Below are 22,752 nucleotides of genomic sequence, written 5' to 3' on the forward strand. Positions count from 1 at the left end.
AGTTTTATATTTCTTTATTTTCCTATGCAGATGAAGGAATAAGTGGAGATTTTCTAGAGGCAAAAGGTTCAGAATTTGTTTGTGGAATGTGGCGTCCTGAACTCACCCCAAATTCCTAGGGATCAAACCGCTGGTGAATGTTGCTTTATCGATTCTTGGGCCAATCATGTATTTAAAACAAAACATTAAAGAATTTCACCCAGCTGGGTGGGTGGAGCGGGGAGAGAGCAAAGTTAAAAGTAGGAGAGATACGTACAGCTGTCTAGAGTCCGAGTGTTTCTCAGTTTACCCCCCGTTTAGGTATCACAATCTACTGGCTCTTTGCGAGGACGTCGGCCAGTGAGTTGAACCAAATCCAGTAAGAAACCCAAGACTGAGGCACATTGTACAAGCTTCGTAAGAAATTAAACAGCCATAAAATTCAAATTGAGCTTCTGAAAAAATGTCTCCCAGTTAGTTATGAAATATATAAGGTGAGACGAGCAGTGAGCTCACGGCGAGGGATTCTCTTGGACTGTATTACTGCCACATCTCCGCTTGACTTACATTCGCTGGAATTGGATTTCTTCTGGGATCTAGAGAGGGGCTGTCTAAATACAGATTAATATAAATGAAGTGTACTGCTTAAATTAATATGTACACATATACTGCATCTGTGCTTTCTTGGTTGCCAACTCATTCTAAAAAAACCCCACTATTTACATGGACCTGCCCATTCAATCTAAGGTGATTGGCAAAAGAACCAGAGGGGAGAATTTTTTTTTTCTCAGTGAGTTGTGATGATCTGGAATGCGCTGCCTGAAAGGGTGGTGGAAGCAGATTCAATAATAACTTTCAAAAGGGAATTGGATAAATACTTGAAAAGGAAAAAATTGCAGGGCTATGGGGAAAGATCAGGGGGAGTGGGACTAATTGAATAGCTCTTTCAAAGAGCCGGCACAGGTACAATGGGCTGAATGGCCTCCTTCAGTGCTGTATCATTCTATGATTCAAAGTAATTCCAAAGTCCAAGCCCGGATCATAGTACAAGGTCCTTATCAGAAGCGACAGCTCAAAGAAGCTGCAAGCAAGAGATCTGGAAGAATTGCTGCCCTTTGTGTCCCTGGAATGAGCAGCGAGCTGTCTAGAAACCGAAACTCTCTGAATTTCCAAGCGTTGATTATGTCAGATTAAAGCTGTACCTTGCCAATGCATCCTCTTCGTAAACTTGCCACTGTGACCTTCACAGGGCGTTACTGGTTAAAGGAAAACTCCACCCTGGTTAGCAAAACTTTCCACAGTGTTTGGCCTCCATCTGGAAACAATATGTATCTTTCGCAGTTCTGAGCCAAGACATTATTGTCTTTGTTCTGGCCAGAATTTAAATGCAAATATAAGACTCAAGGTCTGTGAAAAGTCAGACAGAACAGTAATTGGGTACAATTGATGACATCTATATACAATGCACTGTAAGAAGGAGGTGCACAGACTACCCTCTGGTGGGACACATGTTATATTTATGGCTGACCCAGTAATATCACTACAACACATCACATCACTTCCCAAACACTGACTCAATTTTCCTTTCCAATTTTCTTTCAAGTGATTTGGAATTTTTTTTAAATCCAAAAGATTCTACGAATGTGAACTCATGATGTAGTGACGTCTTTAACTTTTGAAACAGTTTCTGTGTCGATTGGAGATCCAGATGGTTTATCTCCTATTCCAACGGACACAAGTAACTTCGAAAACATCATCGTCAACCACCTTGTTGGAAGCACAGTGAGGGTTTGTTGATATCACGGTCTGAAGGAAAGGGGAAACTTCTAATCTGGTGCCATTCTTGGCAGAGATCAGAGCCATCACTTACCAATGTGAGAACATGCGTATCAATGTGCCCCACATCTGGAAGGAGATTTGGTGGAACCCTGCCTGAATGGTCATTGATGCAGGGAGAACTGGGTGGGCCCCATTATGAGTAGGCGCTTCTCCCTGGCCGCGATTTTCCTGTACTCATTGCTCCCAGGTAATCCAATAGCCCCAGGAGCAAGGCACTGGAAAATCTACTCATAGAATCATCAAATGATGCAGCACAGAAGGAGGCTATTCAGCCCATCGTGTCCTGTGCAATTTTAATTTTCTCCTCTGGTACCCTGAAGGTACTGACCCCTGCTTGGCATATGGTTCAGCAGTGGGGTCGCCAACTTTGGTTACACATATTCCTGGAGGTTTTAACTGCCCCGCCCACACGCTCGCACCATTGGTCACCCAACACGTCCATCCTCACAGGACACCACCTTCCCATGCCAAATGGAAAGCCGATTGGATGATTCTTGACCGTCAGTCAAAACAACCGTTTTTCCCCCCATCTTCAATAGTTTTTATAACTGTTCAATGAAAAAAAAAGCAGACAATTTTTCTTTAATACCCCTATTCTTTTTCTCCCAGAGTTGCTCGCAGCAACAGTGTCCTGGAGATTAATCTTCGATTCCTGGAGACACCAGGACAATCCTGGAGGGTTGGCAACCCTTATTCAGAAGGCCCTGCCAGCCCTCCGATACTTCCCTCAGGTGACTACTTACTTTGTGTGTGTCTAGATACTGTCTGACCACTGCAGACTCTCAGCAAAGCCTAGTCCTGTCCTCACCAGACCCCTGCACACACCCACCTTTCAGCAGGAGTCCCTGGAAGAACAGAAGCCTCGCTGATTCTCTCCACCCTTGCCCAGGGCCAATTGCAGTACTCAGTTCTCTGGAGTGGGACTTGAACCCACGACCTTCCGACTCAACAACAACAGCAACTTGCATTTATATAGCGCCTTTAACGTAGTAAAACATCCCAAGGCACTTCACAGGAGCGATTATCAAACAAAATTTGACACTGAGCCACACAAGGAGACATTAGGACAGGTGACCAAAAGCTTGGTCAGAGAGGTAGGTTTTAAGGAGCGTCTTAAAAGGAGGAGAGAGAGGCGGAGAGGTTTAGGGAGGGAATTCCAGACTTAGGGCCTAGGCAGCTGAAAGCACGGCCGCCAATGGTGGGGTGAAGATTATTGGGGATGCACAAGAGACCAGAATTGAAGGAACACAAAGATCTCAGAGGGTTGTAGGGTTGGAGGAGGTTACAGAGATAGGGAGAGGGTGACCCCATGGAGGGATTTGAACACAAGGATGAGAATTTCAAAAATGAGGCATTGCCGGACTGGGAACAATGTAGGTCAGCGAGCACGGGGGTGATGGGTGAACGGGACTTGGTTCGAGTTAGGATACGGACAGCAGAGTTTTGGAATGAGCTGAAGTTTATGGCAAGTGGAAGATGGGGGGCCAGCCAGGAGAGCATTGGAATAGTCAAGTCTGGAGGTACCGCTCGCTGAGCCAAACTGCCACACAGATCAAAACTTATGGGGCGCAATTTTGAAATGGTGACGGGTTGGCAATGGTTGGGGGGGCGGGGGGGATAAAACCCTAATAAAAAAAAAATTACCATTTCCGATGCGATCGAAATGTAATTGGTGGTAATCAAAGCTCTTTCTGGGTTTCGTGCCTGGCAGCCAGCCTGATTGCAGCTCCTGTCGGCAGCCAGCCTGTCAACGCCGGGTGGGGGTGAGAGAAAGAGAGCAGGTCGTCATCTGGTTGGGGTGGTGGGGGGGGGGAAAGAGGGGGAAAGATCGGGGGGGACATCGGGAGTGGGAAGAGGGGGAGATCGGAAAGGGAGACTTTGGAAGCTGAGAGGACATCAGAGAGGGAGACATCGGACATCGGAGCAGGGCGGAAAGGTGGGTTGATGTTGTGTTTTAACTTTGTGCAATGGTTTTTTATTTAATTTATTTTGGTTTTTTTTGCCTGATCCGGCCCTGCATTAGGGTTAGGAAAACCAGGCATGAATCAGAAGACATGGGAAAGCCATCCAGGTAAGTTAAAAATCGTTCTAACTACCTAATATGTCACAAGTAAAGTGCCTTAAGTACCTCAATGAGGCACATTTGATTCTTTAATTATCATCCCGCCGGCTTTAATTGCTGGCGAGACTTCAGGATTTGGGACGCCCGTGCGCACACAGGTGCGTCTGTGGGAAACTCGGAAGCCGGCGGGTTGGAGCCGGCTTCTGAACCCGCTCTGCATTTTTGCAATTTTCGCAGTCTCCCCGCCCCCGCAATTTAAATTTAAAATTGAGCCCAAGGTGTGGACAGAAATTGGATGGGGAGTATTCACCCAAAATTCCTGTTTTGTCTAGCTGTTAGACATTTCCCGGGAAGCAAGGTCCCTGAACATCAGTGGATAGAATTTGCTTCTATTAATGTTAGCAAGTCTGCTGGTACATGTTGTAGCTTCCTGCCCTGGTCATCAACGCTGATGAGTGCTGGCCCCACTCCCTCCGACACCCTGTGTGTGTCCGTTATTATCGTGGGTCGGCCTCTTCCATATCATGCCCCAGGGAAGAGCTCTGCAACCGAAAGGTGCTCGACCGCCCTAATCTCCTTTGTAAGTCCAGTTAATAAAACGCCTCATTAATCTGGAACACGAAGAACAGATGTGGCTCAATGGCAACATCGTCCACAAATTAAAAGCCCAACAAGAACCAGCCTTGCGGTGAGTGGAGAACATCAAACAGAACTGCTTCAATCAGAGGCAGTGCAGCAATGGGCGGAGATTAAATGCTGACACATCTGGCAATTCTGATTGCTTAATGCTGCAACGAGAGATATTCTCACATCTGTTCTTTCGAACCTGGGATGACCCCACATCTTTGTACCAACTGAAGAGTCATCATCACCATGCAATGCCATTGGGAAAGCTGTTTAGAAATACATCAAGAGTGACTTTGGGGGGCTTACATTCGACGCCATTGTGAGAGAGATAACGAACGGTGCTTCTGGGCTGGCACAACCTCCCAAACCACGGCTAGTCAGTCAGTGTAAGCTTGGCTGAGTTGCAGGACTCCCACCGCTAAGTCAGAAGCTTGGGGCTTCCAGACTCACTCTAGAACTTGAGTGCGTAATCTAGACTGGCAATACAGTGAACACTGAGGGAATGTTGCATTGTCAGAGGCACTGTCCTTTCAGGTGAGATGATAAACCAAAGGCCCCATCTGCCATCTTCAGGTTGTTATTAAAGACCCCACAGCACCAGTCAAAGAAGAGCAGGGGAGTTCTCCCTGAGTTCTGGCCAATATTCATCATTCAACCAATATTGCTACAACACATTAACTGGTTGTTCATCGTGTTGCTGTAGGTGGGACCTTAACTGCCCTCTGAAGTTCACTAGAAATAATTCATTGTTTTTTTAAATGCTTTGAGATGTCCTGAGAACATGAAAGGTGTTATATCAATACAAGTCCTTTCTTTAAAAGTCAGACATTCCAGGGAAGAGGAGGATACAGAATAATGGTCACTGCACTCCAAAAGGAATTCATTGGGGGTAATTTTAACCCAATCTGCCTACTTCTGGTTTTAACGGAGGCAGGTCGAGGTCAGACTTACCTGGCATCTGCTTCCCGGCTGCTTTCCCATCTGACAGCCAGCCAGCCTGTCAATCTGCTGGTCAATCTGGCTGCCTGTTGGACGGGAAACCTGCTGAAAAAATGCAAAAGACGTCCTGACATCAAAATTGCCAGGTCGTGTGGGAAACCCATACTTCCAGGTGTCCCGTCCGGAAATCCTCAACAGTAGATCACAAGATAACACACACTCATCCTCAACCATAGATCACAAGGTGTCACACACTCATCCTCAACCGTAGATCACAAGGTGTCACACACTCATCCTCAACAATAGATCACAAGGTGTCACACACTCAACCTCAACCGTAGATCACAAGATAACACACACTCATCCTCAACAATAGATCACAAGGTATCACACACTCATCCTCAACAATAGATCACAAGGTGTCACACACTCAACCTCAACCGTAGATCACAAGATAACACACACTCATCCTCAACCGTAGATCACAAGGTATCACACACTCATCCTCAACAATAGATCACAAGGTGTCACACACTCAACCTCAACCGTAGATCACAAGATAACACACACTCATCCTCAACAATAGATCACAAGGTGTCACACACTCATCCTCAACCATAGACCACAAGGTGACACACACTCATCCTCAACCGTAGATCACAAGGTATCACACACTCATCCTCAACAATAGATCACAAGGTGTCACACACTCATCCTCAACCATAGATCACAAGGTGACACACACTCATCCTCAACCGTAGATCACAAGATAACACACACTCATCCTCAACCATAGATCACAAGGTATCACACACTCATCCTCAACAATAGATCACAAGGTGTCACACACTCATCCTCAACAATAGATCACAAGGTATCACACACTCATCCTCAACAATAGATCACAAGATATCACACACTCATCCTCAACCATAGATCACAAGATAACACACACTCATCCTCAACAATAGATCACAAGGTGTCACACACTCATCCTCAACCGTAGATCACAAGATAACACACACTCATCCTCAACCATAGATCACAAGGTATCACACACTCATCCTCAACAATAGATCACAAGGTGTCACACACTCATCCTCAACAATAGATCACAAGGTGTCATACACTCATCCTCAACAATAGATCACAAGATATCACACACTCATCCTCAACCATAGATCACAAGGTATCACACACTCATCCTCAACAGTAGATCACAAGATAACACACACTCATCCTCAACCATAGATCACAAGGTATCACACACTCATCCTCAACAGTAGATCACAAGATAACACACACTCATCCTCAACCATAGATCACAAGGTGTCACACACTCATCCTCAACCGTAGATCACAAGGTATCACACACTCATCCTCAACAATAGATCACAAGGTGACACACACTCATCCTCAACCGTAGATCACAAGGTATCACACACTCATCCTCAACAATAGATCACAAGGTATCACACACTCATCCTCAACAATAGATCACAAGGTGTCACACACTCATCCTCAACAATAGATCACAAGGTGTCATACACTCATCCTCAACAATAGATCACAAGATATCACACACTCATCCTCAACCATAGATCACAAGGTATCACACACTCATCCTCAACAGTAGATCACAAGATAACACACACTCATCCTCAACCATAGATCACAAGGTATCACACACTCATCCTCAACAGTAGATCACAAGATAACACACACTCATCCTCAACCATAGATCACAAGGTATCACACACTCATCCTCAACCGTAGATCACAAGATAACACACACTCATCCTCAACCATAGATCACAAGGTATCACACACTCATCCTCAACAGTAGATCACAAGGTGTCACACACTCATCCTCAACCGTAGATCACAAGGTATCACACACTCATCCTCAACAATAGATCACAAGGTGTCACACACTCATCCTCAACCGTAGATCACAAGGTATCACACACTCATCCTCAACAATAGATCACAAGGTGTCACACACTCATCCTCAACAGTAGATCACAAGATAACACACACTCATCCTCAACCATAGATCACAAGGTATCACACACTCATCCTCAACAGTAGATCACAAGATAACACACACTCGTCCTCAACCATAGATCACAAGGTATCACACACTCATCCTCAACCGTAGATCACAAGGTGTCACACACTCATCCTCAACAGTAGATCACAATATAACACACACTCATCCTCAACCATAGATGACAAGGTATCACACACTCATCCTCAACAATAGATCACAAGGTGTCACACACTCATCCTCAACCGTAGATCACAAGATAACACACACTCATCCTCAACAATAGATCACAAGGTGTCACACACTCATCCTCAACCGTAGATCACAAGGTGTCACACACTCATCCTCAACCATAGATCACAAGGTGTCACACACTCATCCTCAACAATAGATCACAAGGTGTCACACACTCATCCTCAACCGTAGATCACAAGGTGTCACACACTCATCCTCAACCATAGATCACAAGGTGTCACACACTCATCCTCAACCGTAGATCACAAGGTGTCACACACTCATCCTCAACCGTAGATCACAAGGTATCACACACTCATCCTCAACCGTAGATCACAAGGTATCACACACTCATCCTCAACAATAGATCACAAGGTGTCACACACTCATCCTCAACAATAGATCACAAGGTATCATACACTCATCCTCAACCGTAGATCACAAGGTATCACACACTCATCCTCAACCATAGATCACAAGGTATCACACACTCATCCTCAACCATAGATCACAAGGTGTCACACACTCATCCTCAACAATAGATCACAAGGTGTCACACACTCATCCTCAACCGTAGATCACAAGGTGTCACACACTCATCCTCAACAATAGATCACAAGGTGTCACACACTCATCCTCAACCGTAGATCACAAGATAACACACACTCATCCTCAACCGTAGATCACAAGGTATCACACACTCATCCTCAACAGTAGATCACAAGATAACACACACTCATCCTCAACCGTAGATCACAAGGTGTCACACACTCATCCTCAACCATAGATCACAAGGTATCACACACTCATCCTCAACCGTAGATCACAAGGTGTCACACACTCATCCTCAACAGTAGATCACAAGATAACACCCACTCATCCTCAACCATAGATCACAAGGTATCACACACTCATCCTCAACAATAGATCACAAGGTGTCACACACTCATCCTCAACCGTAGATCACAAGGTATCACACACTCATCCTCAACCGTAGATCACAAGATAACACACACTCATCCTCAACAATAGATCACAAGGTGTCACACACTCATCCTCAACCGTAGATCACAAGGTATCACACACTCATCCTCAACAATAGATCACAAGGTGTCACACACTCATCCTCAACAATAGATCACAAGGTGTCACACACTCATCCTCAACCGTAGATCACAAGGTATCACACACTCATCCTCAACAATAGATCACAAGGTGTCACACACTCATCCTCAACCATAGATCACAAGGTGTCACACACTCATCCCCTACCACTAGATCACAAGGTATCACACACTCATCGTCAACAGTAGATCACAAGGTATCACACACTCATCTACCACTAGATCACAAGGTATCACACACTCATCCTCAACCATGGATCACAAGGTGTCACACACTCATCTACCACTAGATCACGAGGTGTCACACACTCATCTACCACTAGATCACGAGGTGTCACACACTCATCTACCACTAGATCACGAGGTGTCACACACTCATCTACCACTAGATCACAAGTTAACACACACTCATCTACCACTAGATCACAAGATATCACACACTCATCTACCACTAGATCACAAGTTAACACACACTCATCTACCACTAGATCACAAGATATCACACACTCATCTACCACTAGATCACAAGTTAACACACACTCATCTACCACTAGATCACAAGGTACCACACACTCATCTACCACTAGATCATAAGATATCACACACTCATCTACCACTAGATCACAAGTTAACACACACTCATCTACCACTAGATCACAAGTTAACACACACTCATCTACCACTAGATCACAAGGTACCACACACTCATCTACCACTAGATCACAAGGTATCACACACTCATCTACCACTAGATCACAAGGTATCACACACTCATCCTCAACCATGGATCACAAGGTGTCACACACTCATCTACCACTAGATCACGAGGTGTCACACACTCATCTACCACTAGATCACAAGTTAACACACACTCATCTACCACTAGATCACAAGATATCACACACTCATCTACCACTAGATCACAAGTTAACACACACTCATCTACCACTAGATCACAAGATATCACACACTCATCTACCACTAGATCACAAGTTAACACACACTCATCTACCACTAGATCACAAGTTAACACACACTCATCTACCACTAGATCACAAGGTACCACACACTCATCTACCACTAGATCATAAGATATCACACACTCATCTACCACTAGATCACAAGTTAACACACACTCATCTACCACTAGATCACAAGTTAACACACACTCATCTACCACTAGATCACAAGGTACCACACACTCATCTACCACTAGATCACAAGGTATCACACACTCATCTACCACTAGATCACAAGGTATCACACACTCATCCTCAACCATGGATCACAAGGTGTCACACACTCATCTACCACTAGATCACGAGGTGTCACACACTCATCTACCACTAGATCACAAGTTAACACACACTCATCTACCACTAGATCACAAGATATCACACACTCATCTACCACTAGATCACAAGTTAACACACACTCATCTACCACTAGATCACAAGATATCACACACTCATCTACCACTAGATCACAAGTTAACACACACTCATCTACCACTAGATCACAAGTTAACACACACTCATCTACCACTAGATCATAAGATATCACACACTCATCTACCACTAGATCACAAGTTAACACACACTCATTTCCAATCACTACCGTAGAAGGTCTGGATATGAAGACAGAGACACAGACAGACACAGAAGGATAGATACACCGGACTCATCCCCTATCACCAGATCAGTAGAGAATCTGGCTACAGAATTTCATCTTCCAACCTTACTTGGTCACTGAATATTTTTAAACTCACTCATTGTGTTGCAACTTGAATTTTGAAAGAACCTATTATCCAATATTTTTAACAACTTTATCCAGGGACAAGGGGGCAGATTGCGACTCTGTGTGGGGGTGTAAACCCGTTTTACATCTCTCCCCATTTTTCTTTCCATTGAAGTCAATGGGGAGATATGTAAAACGAGCTGCCGATTCGCTATCACCCGTTTTACACTGTCGCAGTCAGGATGACCCCGAGTCCCCCAAAAAATTAAATACATGTTGGGTGGACAGAAGTGCAAATCCATTAGTTACAGCATCAGCTCCAACAGATTAGAATACATTAGCTTGAAGCAGTGACAAAGGGAGAAAACAAGGAAGAAATGAGAGGGACACAGTGATGAAACGGGGGAAGACAGATACACTCAAAGATCAGAGATAGAGGGATAGTCACATTGAAAGAACAGAGATGCATTGCAGCAACTCGCCAAGGCTTCTTCGACAGCACCTCCCAAACCCGCGACCTCTACCACCTAGAAGGACAAGAGCAGCAGGCACATGGGAACAGCACCACCTGCACGTTCCCCTCCAAGTCACACACCATCCCGACTTGGAAATATATCGCCGTTCCTTCATCGTCGCTGGGTCAAAATCCTGGAACTCCCTTCCTAACAGCACTGTGGGAGAACCTTCACCACACGGACTGCAGCGATTCAAGAAGGCGACTCACCACCACCTTCTCAAGGGCAATTAGGGATGGGCAATAAATGCCGGCCTCGCCAGCGACACCCACATCCCACGAACAAATAAAAAAAACACGGTGCCGCAATAATGCATTGTGCATCCTGTGTGTGAAAAAGTGTTTCTGGATTTCCCTCCTAAATATACTAGCTCTAATCTTAAGATTATGTCCCTTCATTCTTGATTCCCCCACCAGAGGAAATATTAACCTATTGAATCCTTTTATCATTTTAAACACCTCGATCAGATCACCCCTCAATCTCCTATACTCAAGACAATACAAGCTAGGTTTATGTAACCTGGTATCATGATATCTTGGGTCATGATATTTACACAGCTGAGCTCAGATAATTAGTGAATTGCTGGGTGTTACACTGAGCTGTTTTTGGAGCTACCAGATCTCGCTCAGCTGGAGTAAATGGTGGGAATGCACAGCAAGGTCTTGCAAAGAGTTTCCCTGAATTGTTAACCTATCCTAACTCTTCACAGACTCTGAAGGATGTTTATTAATGTTTTTATTCCTGGTTTCCAACATTTTCCAGTTTTTATCTCACTCATTTCTGTTTTAAATGGCACCTGTTTTGTCATACACTCCAGATGTTTATATAGTTTGTAACTTCTTTCCCTCATTTTGAACATGAATCACACTCCTAATGTTTCCCTGATGTTTATATTTAAATGCATGATCACAGACAGAGAGATACACTACGCTGACTGGACTGGGCCGACTAGTGGATAAACTGATCTATTTAGACTCCTGTGCGTTGTGACATTTATAGAGACTAGCTCAAATAATTAGGTTCTGTAAGGTGTTATATAAACTCATAAAAGTATTTGGCCACCCCTGATTTAAGCTGTCAGCAGTGGCTCAGTGGGTAGCACTCTCGACTCTGATATGAGATAGGTATAGGTGCAAGCCCCACTCCAGAGACTTGAGCACATAAATCCAGGCTGAAATCCAGTGCAGCACTGAAGGAGTGCTGCATTGTTGGAGGTGCCGTCTCTCAGATGAGACATTAAACTGAGACCCTGTCTGCTCTCACAGGTGGATGTAAAAGATCCCATGGCCACTATTTCAAAGTTGAGCAGGGGAGTTCACCCCAGTGTCCTGGTCAATATTATTCCCTCAATCAATATCACTAAAAAAAAAGATTATCTCATTGCTGTTTATGAAACCTTGTTGTATGCAAATTGGCTGCTGTGTTTCCTACATCATGACAGTGATTCCTCTTAAAAGCACTTCATTGACTGTAAAGTGTTTGGGATGTCCTGAGGTCGTGAAAGGCGCTATATAAATGCAAGTTCTTTCCTTCATTATCATTGTGGCCACATAGCAGTGTACCATGGAGCCTCGGGGGCCAAATGTAACATTTAACTCCTGGCTCCCATTGATCTAAATGTAGAGAGAATCAGGCGGCTCCATCACGGACATGCGCTCCCCACCTCCCACCAGATTGTCCTCTCCTCGCAACCCCCAGGCAACCCAATAGCACGGGGATGGGACAGCCGACCTCACTGACTGACTGGCCTGCGCTCAGCTAGTTGACGGACTTAATCCCCTCCGGTAACGCGCGGGTTAACGTCTTCATGTAAAATTCTCCTGCGCGCTGCTTTAAAGCTGTTGCCAACCCATTAACTTTTAATCCAGCTGTTTTAACGCCAGCACTTAAAAAAAAAACAAATGCACAGAAGAATTTTGTGTGAGAAGTGTTAACCAGCGTGCACCACAGGACACAATTGATCAATTTAACCGCCACAGATTAATCGGCATCTGACACTTAGAATGACTGGCTCAAATAATTACTGAGCCTTGACGTCTTTCACTGACCCCTTTAAGATCAGTTATCACAGGAAAGAGGCCAGTGAATAGGAATGGATTCCAACTGATCTGTTTAGACTAAAGAGTACAGAAATGAGATACGCTGGATATCAAGATGTTAATCTGTCTGCTCAGGTACATCCACAAATAATCAGTGAGTTGGAAGTTGTTCGATAAAGGATGACAGGATATCGGTTGAATTCCTTCTTCGTGAGTAGGGAGGCTCCAGGTGACCAGCCTGGTGACGGTAGTTAGGAACCGGTAACCTGTAGCAGACTCGGTGATCTGGTACCTGGTACCCCCAGGGCACTGCTGGTGAATGACCTGCCGACCCGGCTTGTTACTGGAGCCTGGTGAGGGAGGGGTGGGGTGGAACAACAGTCACCGTGGGGCTGGAAGGGACATTGTCCCAGTCAGATCCTGATAACCCTATAAGCCAATGTCCTAATGGACGGGTCGGCACGCTTAATACACTACATGCTGCACTTCTGTAATTAAGTCCTATGGTAATGGGAAATGATTAGTGCCATATACCTGATACGGGTAGTTGTCTGTGATAAGCACAGTGTAAGTGGTGGGGGCTGTATATATACACAGATACATATGTACACACATATATAGCCTTGAAAACTGCAATACACTGAATATAACAGGCTACTGGGAATGAACGAGAGCAAATAGAGGCTGTTCAGAAAAGCTGTGCATTTTAGCAGAGGCAGCAAGTACTTGTTAAAGACATAATTCAACTTCCACACAATTACCCCCACTCACGGTGCACTCTGTCCCAGGTTTGTAACTGTAGCAGAAAGCTAACCTGATAGACATTCCAGTCCCTTTCCTATGTTCTGTGGTTTTGTACTGATGATTTACAGCAGAGAGCTGAGACATGCCCTGCCTGAGGTTTGTAACTGAGGTACTGGGAAAAGCTGGTGTGTGCTCTGAGCAGACTGAACTTCGTATTACAGTCCCGCAATCTCGAATGCAGCCAGGACACGATCCCACAGTGAATCCTGTACTATTTCTATTCTTTAATCGTGTGCAATTCAGTCTCTCTGCCCTCAAGATCCAAAGATCATAGACTCCTACAGCACAGAAGGAGGCCATTTGGCCCATCGTGCCTGTGCTGGCTCTTTGAAAGAGCTGTCCAATTAGTCCCACTCACCCGCTCTTTCTCCATAGCCCTGCAATTCTTCCTGTTCAAGTATTTATCTAATTCCCTTTTGAAAGTCACTATCTCTTCACCTCCCCTCTGGATCTTTTGCTCATTATCTTAAAATGATGAGACTTTAAAAAAAAAACAGAAAAATTGTTTCAAAAAACCCTATTACTTTGAAAAAATTCTTGCTGCATAAATATCTGTTCAACACACAGGAAAAGCTTACATGATCCATTTACAAACCCACAGGTCTTGGTGTCAAACTCCCCTTCTCCTACAAGCATCACATGAAAATCTTACAAAGTCCCTCCCCACATGGGCTGGGATCCTGTACAATTCTAGGCAAAAAATGTATTTCAGTGAACAGTAACTGAAATTGTTCAGTTCACTTTAGTGCTAAGTAAAAGATAGAGGGCCAATTTGAAAATCTCAATTTCTGTTCGTTCAACAGAAATATTCTCTGCATGCTTTAAGGAGAATTCACCGTTTTTTCAGGTGCGTAACTTTAAATACAAAAGCTCGATGGGAAATTGGGAATGGCGAGAATTGAGCAGCCTTATGCCTGGATGAAGCTCAGCTCTATAAAGAGTTAAAGTTGTATCATTTTGAAATGTGATTTATAGACTTGCCTTTTCCTCCCCTCACTGTCTTAATTTCCAATTTTTTTTTATATATATATATATATATATATAAAAAAGTAATCTGGTATTATTCCTAAGCAGTCGGATCTCTTACCTCAGTGGGAGTGGATGGCTGGTGTGAGCTGGCTGCCTGTAGACTGATGGAACGACTGTCAAGTAAATTCCTTCTGCCACAGTGAGATCAGCCAGGCTTCAGAACTTCACACAAACTCTCTCCACAAAACTTCACCCATGTGATTTTAGCCAGTGATGTCATCGAGGAAATGCCAAAGAAACATTCATTAGCTTCAACTCTTACTGACGCCCCCATCCCCTCCCATCCCTAACTCACTCCGCCTCTCCCCTATCCCCTCCCTGTCACCTCTCCCCCCACCCACCACATCTGTTCTCCTGGGCAGACCGCCCACCTTTAACCCCTTGGAGGGGCTGCACTAGTGCACAATTAGAACAAATTTTAAACTTCGGTGAAGGTTCTCTTAAAAGCTGAGAATCAACAAGCCTATTCTGTGGTGAAGTTTTTCGCTGCTGTACACGATTGCCTGCCGGAACATTCTATGGAGTACTCTGGTGTACAGGTGTCAGCCGTGGTTCAGTGGGTAGCACTCCTGCCTTTGAGTCAGAAGGTCGTGGGTTCAAATCGCCACTCCAGAGACTTGACCCATAATCCAGGCGGACACTCCCAGTGCAGTACTGAGGGAGTGCTGCACTGTCTGAGGTGCCGTCTTTTGGATGAGACATTAAACCTGAGGCCCCATCTGTCCTCTCAGGTGAACGTAAAAGATCCCACGGCATTATTTCAAAGAGCAGGAGAGTTCTCCCCGGTGTCCTGGACCCAATATTTATCCCTCAACCAACATCACGAAAACAGATTATCTGGTCATTTATCTCATTGCTGTTTATGGGATCTTGCTGTGCGCAAATTGGCTGCTGTATTTCCTACATTACAACAGTGACTACACTTCAAAACGTACTTCATTGATTGTAAAGTGCTCTGGGACATCCTGAGGTTATGAAAGGTGCTGTATAAATGCAGGACTTTCCTTCTTTCCCTACCGACTGGTATCAGTAAATTCAAGAAGCTGAATTGTACCAACGTCAGAAGCATGGGTTGGTGAAAAAGCCTCCTCACTTCACCCAGCTCAGTCCCGGCCTCTAGTAACTAGTTCAGAACCCACACAGACCCCACTTTGTGTCTCCTGCCTGTGGGTATGTTGGGGAGGATAGAATCTGTGCAACAGAGAGAGAGAGAGAGAGAGAGAGAGCGCACGAGCGGGCGGGCTGGAGTGGATGGGGAACTGCAGCGTTAAACAGGTTGGAGTTCAAGACCACTATTTCAATTAAGAATTTTTTTTTTTTGCAGAATCCAGGGTGACGTGAGATTAAAGAATGCAGTGACAGAAGAGTGTAGGAAGGAGGAAAGAAGATCCATTGTTTGATCTCACGTCCAGATGTAGCTAGTAAACACAAAAAGGTCAAACTCATTTTTCCTTTTGGTTAGCCAGGTGTCTGACTCCCACTGGAAACCAAGCTTTAAGAATTTCAAACCAAGCAACTGAGAAGTTCACACATGTAGAATGTGGTGTCAGCCGTGGCTCAGTGGGTTGCACTCTCACCCTCTGAGTCAGAAAGTCATAGGTTTAAGTCCCACTTCAGAAACTTGAGCACAAAATCCAGGCTAACACTCCCAGTTCCAGTACTGAGGGAGTGCTGCACTGTCGGAGGTGCCGTCTTTCTGATGAGACATTAAACCAAGACCCAGTCTGCCCTCTCAGATGGACGTAAAAGATCCCACGGCATTATTTCAAAGAAGAGCAGGGGAGTTCTCCCCGGTGTCCTGGGCCAATACTTATCCCTCAACCAACATCACTAAAACAAATTATCTGGTCATTGCTGTTTGTGGGATCTTGCTGTGTGCAAATTAGCTGCCATGTTTCCTACATTACAACAGTGACTACACTTCAAAAAGTACTTAATTGGCTGAAAAGTGCTTTGGAACATCATGAAAGGTGCTGTATATAAATGGGTGTTCTTTCTTTATATGGAGTGTGCACTTTGCCCTTTAGGGACATGACCCTGTTACACAAGTCCAGACAATTCAGGTGTGGAATAACAGAGCCAAGGCCTAGAGATCCCCAAAATGTGCACAGGAGCACTGCAGCTAAAACCACACAGCTTCCCAGCACAGCACTGGTCACCGTCCAGCGAGGAACACTTTGCCTGTTGGGCCTTTGGCTTTCAGGGCTACCTGGGGCCTAGTGGGAAGAATCCCATGGCCCACAGTGGACATCAGTGATCAGGTCTGCCCCTGCAGGTTCCAGTAGTGAGACAGGCTGACTGGACAATGGTTCTAAGCCACTACTGTCACGATGGACCCACCTTGACCGTCAAAAGACATCTCACTTACCAAAACGCTGAATCCTCATAAGATATCTATGCACGTTCCACTATCACTAGATGCACCCTATTGTTACGCCACCAAATAACACGTCAATAAAGCCTTTGTTTTAGTCTCCCTCCCTCCTGAATGCTCAGACAGTTTACAAGAGCGACTGTTGTGACTGACCCCGAGAATGTGCCTATGGTAGACCCAAATCTGGAATCCATGAACACATCACTCAGTGTTGTATGAGCAGCAGCCGAGGGACATTCAGACAGAGATAGTTATTAAGAATTTCGTCATTGCGAACTCATTTACACTCACAGCTGCTCCAGGACTCAGAGCTTTCCAGATTAACTCTCATCTTGGAGGTTTATAACCTGACAAGTGATTCCCTAGTTTGTCAGGATCATGATAAACTGCAGAGCGGCCAGGCCAGTTGGCAATTTGTTCCCACCGCTGCTCCCTCATGATTCATTCAGCAGTTCAACTTAAGCAAAAACATAACCACATGTTTTACATGCTAGTGATTAGGCTTCTAACTGTATTGTAATTATGCGGTGAGGACTGGAGAGGGTCCATATAACATTGTTATGTACGAGTAAGGAACTCTACATAATGGAGGTGAATGGGAAGTCCTTCATACATTGGCATTCTAAACAATTGGAACTACTAGGAAGGCATTTGGTCCATTGGAATTCTGCACAATGGCAATGAACGGGGAAAGGTTATGTCTACGTCTACAGGAGCTCTGTAATTACAAGTGAATGAGTAGTGGTTTGATTTTCTGGGATTCTGTTCAATTGAAAATAAATGGGAAAGTGTTTCACCCATTGGAATTCTGTACAGTGGGAACGAATGGGAAGTCATTTGATCCATTGCAATTCTGTACAGTGGGAATGAACGTAAAGTGGTTTGATCCATTACAATTCCATCCAATGGGTGGAAACGGAACATCATTTAGTCCATTGGAATTTTATATGCAGTGAAAAAAGTGATTTCATCCACATGAATTCTGATTCAGAAACTGATTGACCAGTGTGACAGTGATCAGAGATTATATTTCATCCTTCAGTGTCAGTTCACTTTACATTGGGATGGGAGGAGGGCTCACAAGTTGGCAGACCGATGAATTAAACTGATGCCCAAAGCTAAATATGTTTGTAATTATTGTTTTGTTTTTAAATGAGGTGAGTACAAGTCCTCACTTGGACACCTTCCCACGGGATGGCAAGTCAGAATGCCACATTTATACATCTCTTCATCAAACTACTTCTTAAGTCTCAGCCAGAAGGTCGTGAACACCTCCAAAATCCAGGCCGACACTCCCAGTGCAGTACTGAGGGTGTGCTACACTGTCGGAGGTGCCGTCTGTCAGATGAGACGTTAAACCGAGGCCCCGTCTGCCCACTCGGGTGGATGTAAAAGATCCCATGGCCACTATTTCAAAGAAGAGTAAGGGAGTTCTCCCCAGTGTCCTGGGCCAATATTTAGCCCTCAACCAACATCACTAAAAAACAGATTATCTGGTCGTTATCACATTGCTATTTGTGGGATCTTGCTGTGCACACATTGGCTGCCATGTTTCCTGTATTACAACAGTGACTACACTTCAAAAGCACATCATTGTTCAGCCAGGGTAAAAATGCTGCTTTAAATTCATAGCTGACATTATGGACTGATAAAGGCATGACCCCTGACAAAAGTGCTTTAAATGGATGGTTCAACCATGAAGTAGGAAATATTTATCTGCAATGCCAGGACAGATGTGATTATCTCACACGTGGGCTGGCACTGCTGGGGAAATATTTTCCATATCTCCACACTTGCAACGTGACAATCAGCCCATTGTGGCGTTACTGACACAGGGCACAATGGCTGTGAAAGGGCAATTGGCAAAATAAATCCATTACAAGGGAAAAAGGAACAGTTTTAACACAAAGCAATGTCTTGATAAGTTCTGGTACAGAGGGCGGTGGGTGTCTCTCGATGGAATGAGAGGCTCAGAGAACGTCACTCGAGTCTGTCTGTCACACCCTGGGACCTGCCGCTATTCTTTACGATATTTGATGATCAATTGTGCAAAGTGAGGCCGTCAGCCCAGAGTCTTGCTTTGATGTGAAGGTGATTTGAAGGTCAGTGCCTGGCGGTGTCCTTACAAAGTAAACTTCTATATGATGCACACACCTTCCTGCACTCTTACTCTGATGGGATTAAGCTATCAATCTTCACATTCTCCAATAAATTAACGCAAACTCACATTATAGGATTGTTCTTTAAGATGCATTTCCATCACTGGACTGAGCACCACATGATCTCAGGGGCACTCGCGAACAGGTTTGTCTTAAAGCCTAACAAACTGCACTGCGCTGTTAATTCTCCCCTTTACGACCACAAGACGAGGTACAGGAGGAAAGAACTGCCTCTGATGTGGAGAGACTAAAGAAGCTGGGATTGTTCTCCTTAGAGCAGAGAAGGTTATGGGGAGATTTAATAGAGGTGTTCAAAATTATAATGGGGTTTTGATAGAGTGGATGGGGAGAAAATGTTTCCAGTGGCAGGAGGGTCGGTAACCAGAGGACACAGATTTAAGATAATTGGCAAAAGAACCAGAGGGGGAGATGAGGGGATTTTTTTTACGCAGCGAGTTGTTCTGATCTGGAATTCACTGCCTGAAAGGGCGGTGGAAGCAGATTCAATAGCAACTTTCAAAAGGGAATTGGATAAATACTTGAAAAGTGGCTATGGGGAAAGAGCAAGGGAGTGGGACTAATTAGATAACTCTGTCAAAGCGTCGGCACAGGCTCGATGGGCCAAATGGCCTCCTTATGTGCTGTAGGATCTATAACTGCTTATGCCGCACCTCATGATCTAGCAGCAACAGGTCTTTGGTTCTTCGTCCGCGTGCCCAATGCCTCCGAGAGTTCGAGACAGACCCACGCGTTCTTCTCTTGATGAAGCAGGAACGTTGAAGGGAGTGGCTCAGGGGCTTTCGATGATGCTGCTGCCGCCCAGCCAGTTCCCCCACGGACAAAGAACCAGTCAGGCAAGCTCAGCCCTGTGTTTGGCTCAGCGTTATGCTCAGGTGAGGACTACGCCGAGACTATAAACATCTGATGAAAACAGCCCATTTGTCAATCTTTTGCCCCACCGCCCACGGCACCAACCTCACCCAGAACCGCTCAGCAGCATCGGACAGGCAACAGATGCCCACAATGTCCCACTGTCCCATCACTGCGATTTGACACTGGCCGACTGTGTTTAATCTGCTGAGCGTTAATCAATAAACAACAAGTCACTTGACAGGCTCTTTTCATGCTGCCTTTAGCATTTCTGAAAAGGTGCTGAGCTTGGATAATTGGAATGAATGGGTGTGGTTTGAATGCACTGCGGTCTCAGGATTGAAACAGGATTCTGCTTGGATCAGGTACAGGAGTTAATCTGGGGCCAACGTCATTAGAGATCTGATTCCAGCAGGAAAACAAAAACTGACTGGGTGGTGCAGTGGGTCAGACACTGTCCTTTCCCCCTCTGGGACCGGGTGGTACAGTGGGTCAGACACTGTCCTTTCCCCCTCTGGGACTGGGTGGTACAGTGGGTCAGACACTGTCCTTTCCCCCTCTGGGACTGGATGGTACAGTGGGTCAGACACTGTCCTTTCCCCCTCTGGGACTGGGTGGTACAGTGGGTCAGACACTGTCCTTTCCCCCTCTGGGACTGGATGGTACAGTGGGTCAGACACTGTCCTTTCCCCCTCTGGGACTGGGTGGTACAGTGGGTCAGACACTGTCCTTTCCCCCTCTGGGACTGGGTGGTACAGTGGGTCAGACACTGTCCTTTCCCCCTCTGGGACTGGGTGGGACAGTGGGTCAGACACTGTCCTTTCCCCCTCTGGGACTGGGCGGGACAGTCGGTCAGACACTGACCTTTCCCCCTCTGGGACTGGGCGGGACAGTGGGTCAGACACTGTCCTTTCCCCCTCTGGGACTGGGTGGGACAGTGGGTCAGACACTGTCCTTTCCCCCTCTGGGACTGGGTGGGACAGTGGGTCAGACACTGTCCTTTCTCCCTCTGGGACTGGGTGGGACAGTGGGTCAGACACTGTCCTTTCCCCCTCTGGGACTGGGCGGTACAGTGGGTCAGACACTGTCCTTTCTCCCTCTGGGACTGGGTGGGACAGTGGGTCAGACACTGTCCTTTCCCCCTCTGGGACTGGGCGGTACAGTGGGTCAGACACTGTCCTTTCCCGCTCTGGGACTGGGTGGTGTGATGGGTGCACAATGTTCCTCATCTTGATTAGGAAAAAAGTACACCAAAAAAAACCTGAAACAAATAAAAATATAAAGTTTAAATGCTAACATAATATTTTCAGGGAAAGTAACACTGAACGTATGTGATAAACTAGTCAGCACATGGCCCAGAAAGATTCTTCAGAAGACAAGAATCGGCATCAGTCAATTTCCACAGGACTCATCAAGACCATAACCATTCTCACCTCAGACACGGACTCCCACCCTCCAGGCTCCTCAGAGGGAGTTTTGCTTCATGATAAATGGTGAACATCTTTATCGAGTCTCCACTCACGTCCTCTGGGATCCTGCCAGCTATCATTTCTCCTCGAATCCCAGCAGGTTTACATGAAACTGCAGATTTGGCCACTGCAGGCCCTCCATATCTCAGCCCGCAGAAAAAGCAGGACCTTCAGCACATCTGGCTGAGCTGGCGAGGAAGCAGCAGCCCAGAGGTGAAGTGCGGAGATGGCGGGGGGGCGGTTGGAGAACAGCTTCCCACCCAGCCAGTTCACGGACAAGCAAGTTTCTTCTGTCTCCTCCTGTCTCTCTGCGCAGGTAGTGTTAGAGGGAGGTTTCAAGGGTTTAATGTGGACCTGTAGCAGAGGTGTGCCTCCTCCCACCACCCCAGCACATCCATCCCCCTCATCCCCCGAGAACACCCGCTTGTGTTTTCTCTGATATAATCCGCTCAGAAGCCAGTCGATGGAGGAACAAAGTCCAGCTTCTCTCTAAAGGACAGTCTCTCCCACTTTGCCGTGTTCCAGGACAAGTTCCATTGTCGTTGTTAGTGAAATCAAAGAAAAGCTCTCTTGTTTTCCGGAAGGTTCCATTCCATTGTTTGCCTCAATGAATGCGTATGCTGTGTTGCACAGGACCTTCCCGGGGATTTTCCAAAGTAGAAAATGATTCTCCTTCAGCAATCTGGAACTCTTCATACCAGCTCGCAGATTTGTGTGTATCAGACAGTGGTACCTGTGCACAAAACACACACACACACACACACACCAACACTGGCATGAGCATAAACACATGCAGTCACACACATGTACACAGACACACATGCTGGGAGCACATATCAGAAAATTGCCTGCGATTTTCTGACCACTAATTTTAATTATCCCACATTTGCTGTACATGTACA

The 22,752-nt window shown here is 45.5% G+C and overlaps 1 protein-coding gene across 1 annotated transcript in view; it reads right to left on the reverse strand.

Moving 5' to 3' along the window:
* Nucleotides 1–15,125, reverse strand: part of LOC137305077 (tenascin-X-like) — a 152,094-nt gene extending 136,969 nt beyond the window's left edge. The window contains 1 exon segment of the mRNA XM_067973854.1: nucleotides 15,037–15,125. The gene's annotated coding sequence lies outside the window, so the exon portion shown is untranslated.
* Nucleotides 15,126–22,752: the final 7,627 nt, after the last annotated feature.

The sequence above is a fragment of the Heptranchias perlo genome, chromosome 39 (assembly GCF_035084215.1).
Source record: "Heptranchias perlo isolate sHepPer1 chromosome 39, sHepPer1.hap1, whole genome shotgun sequence".
Classification (NCBI taxonomy): Eukaryota; Metazoa; Chordata; class Chondrichthyes; order Hexanchiformes; family Hexanchidae; genus Heptranchias; species Heptranchias perlo.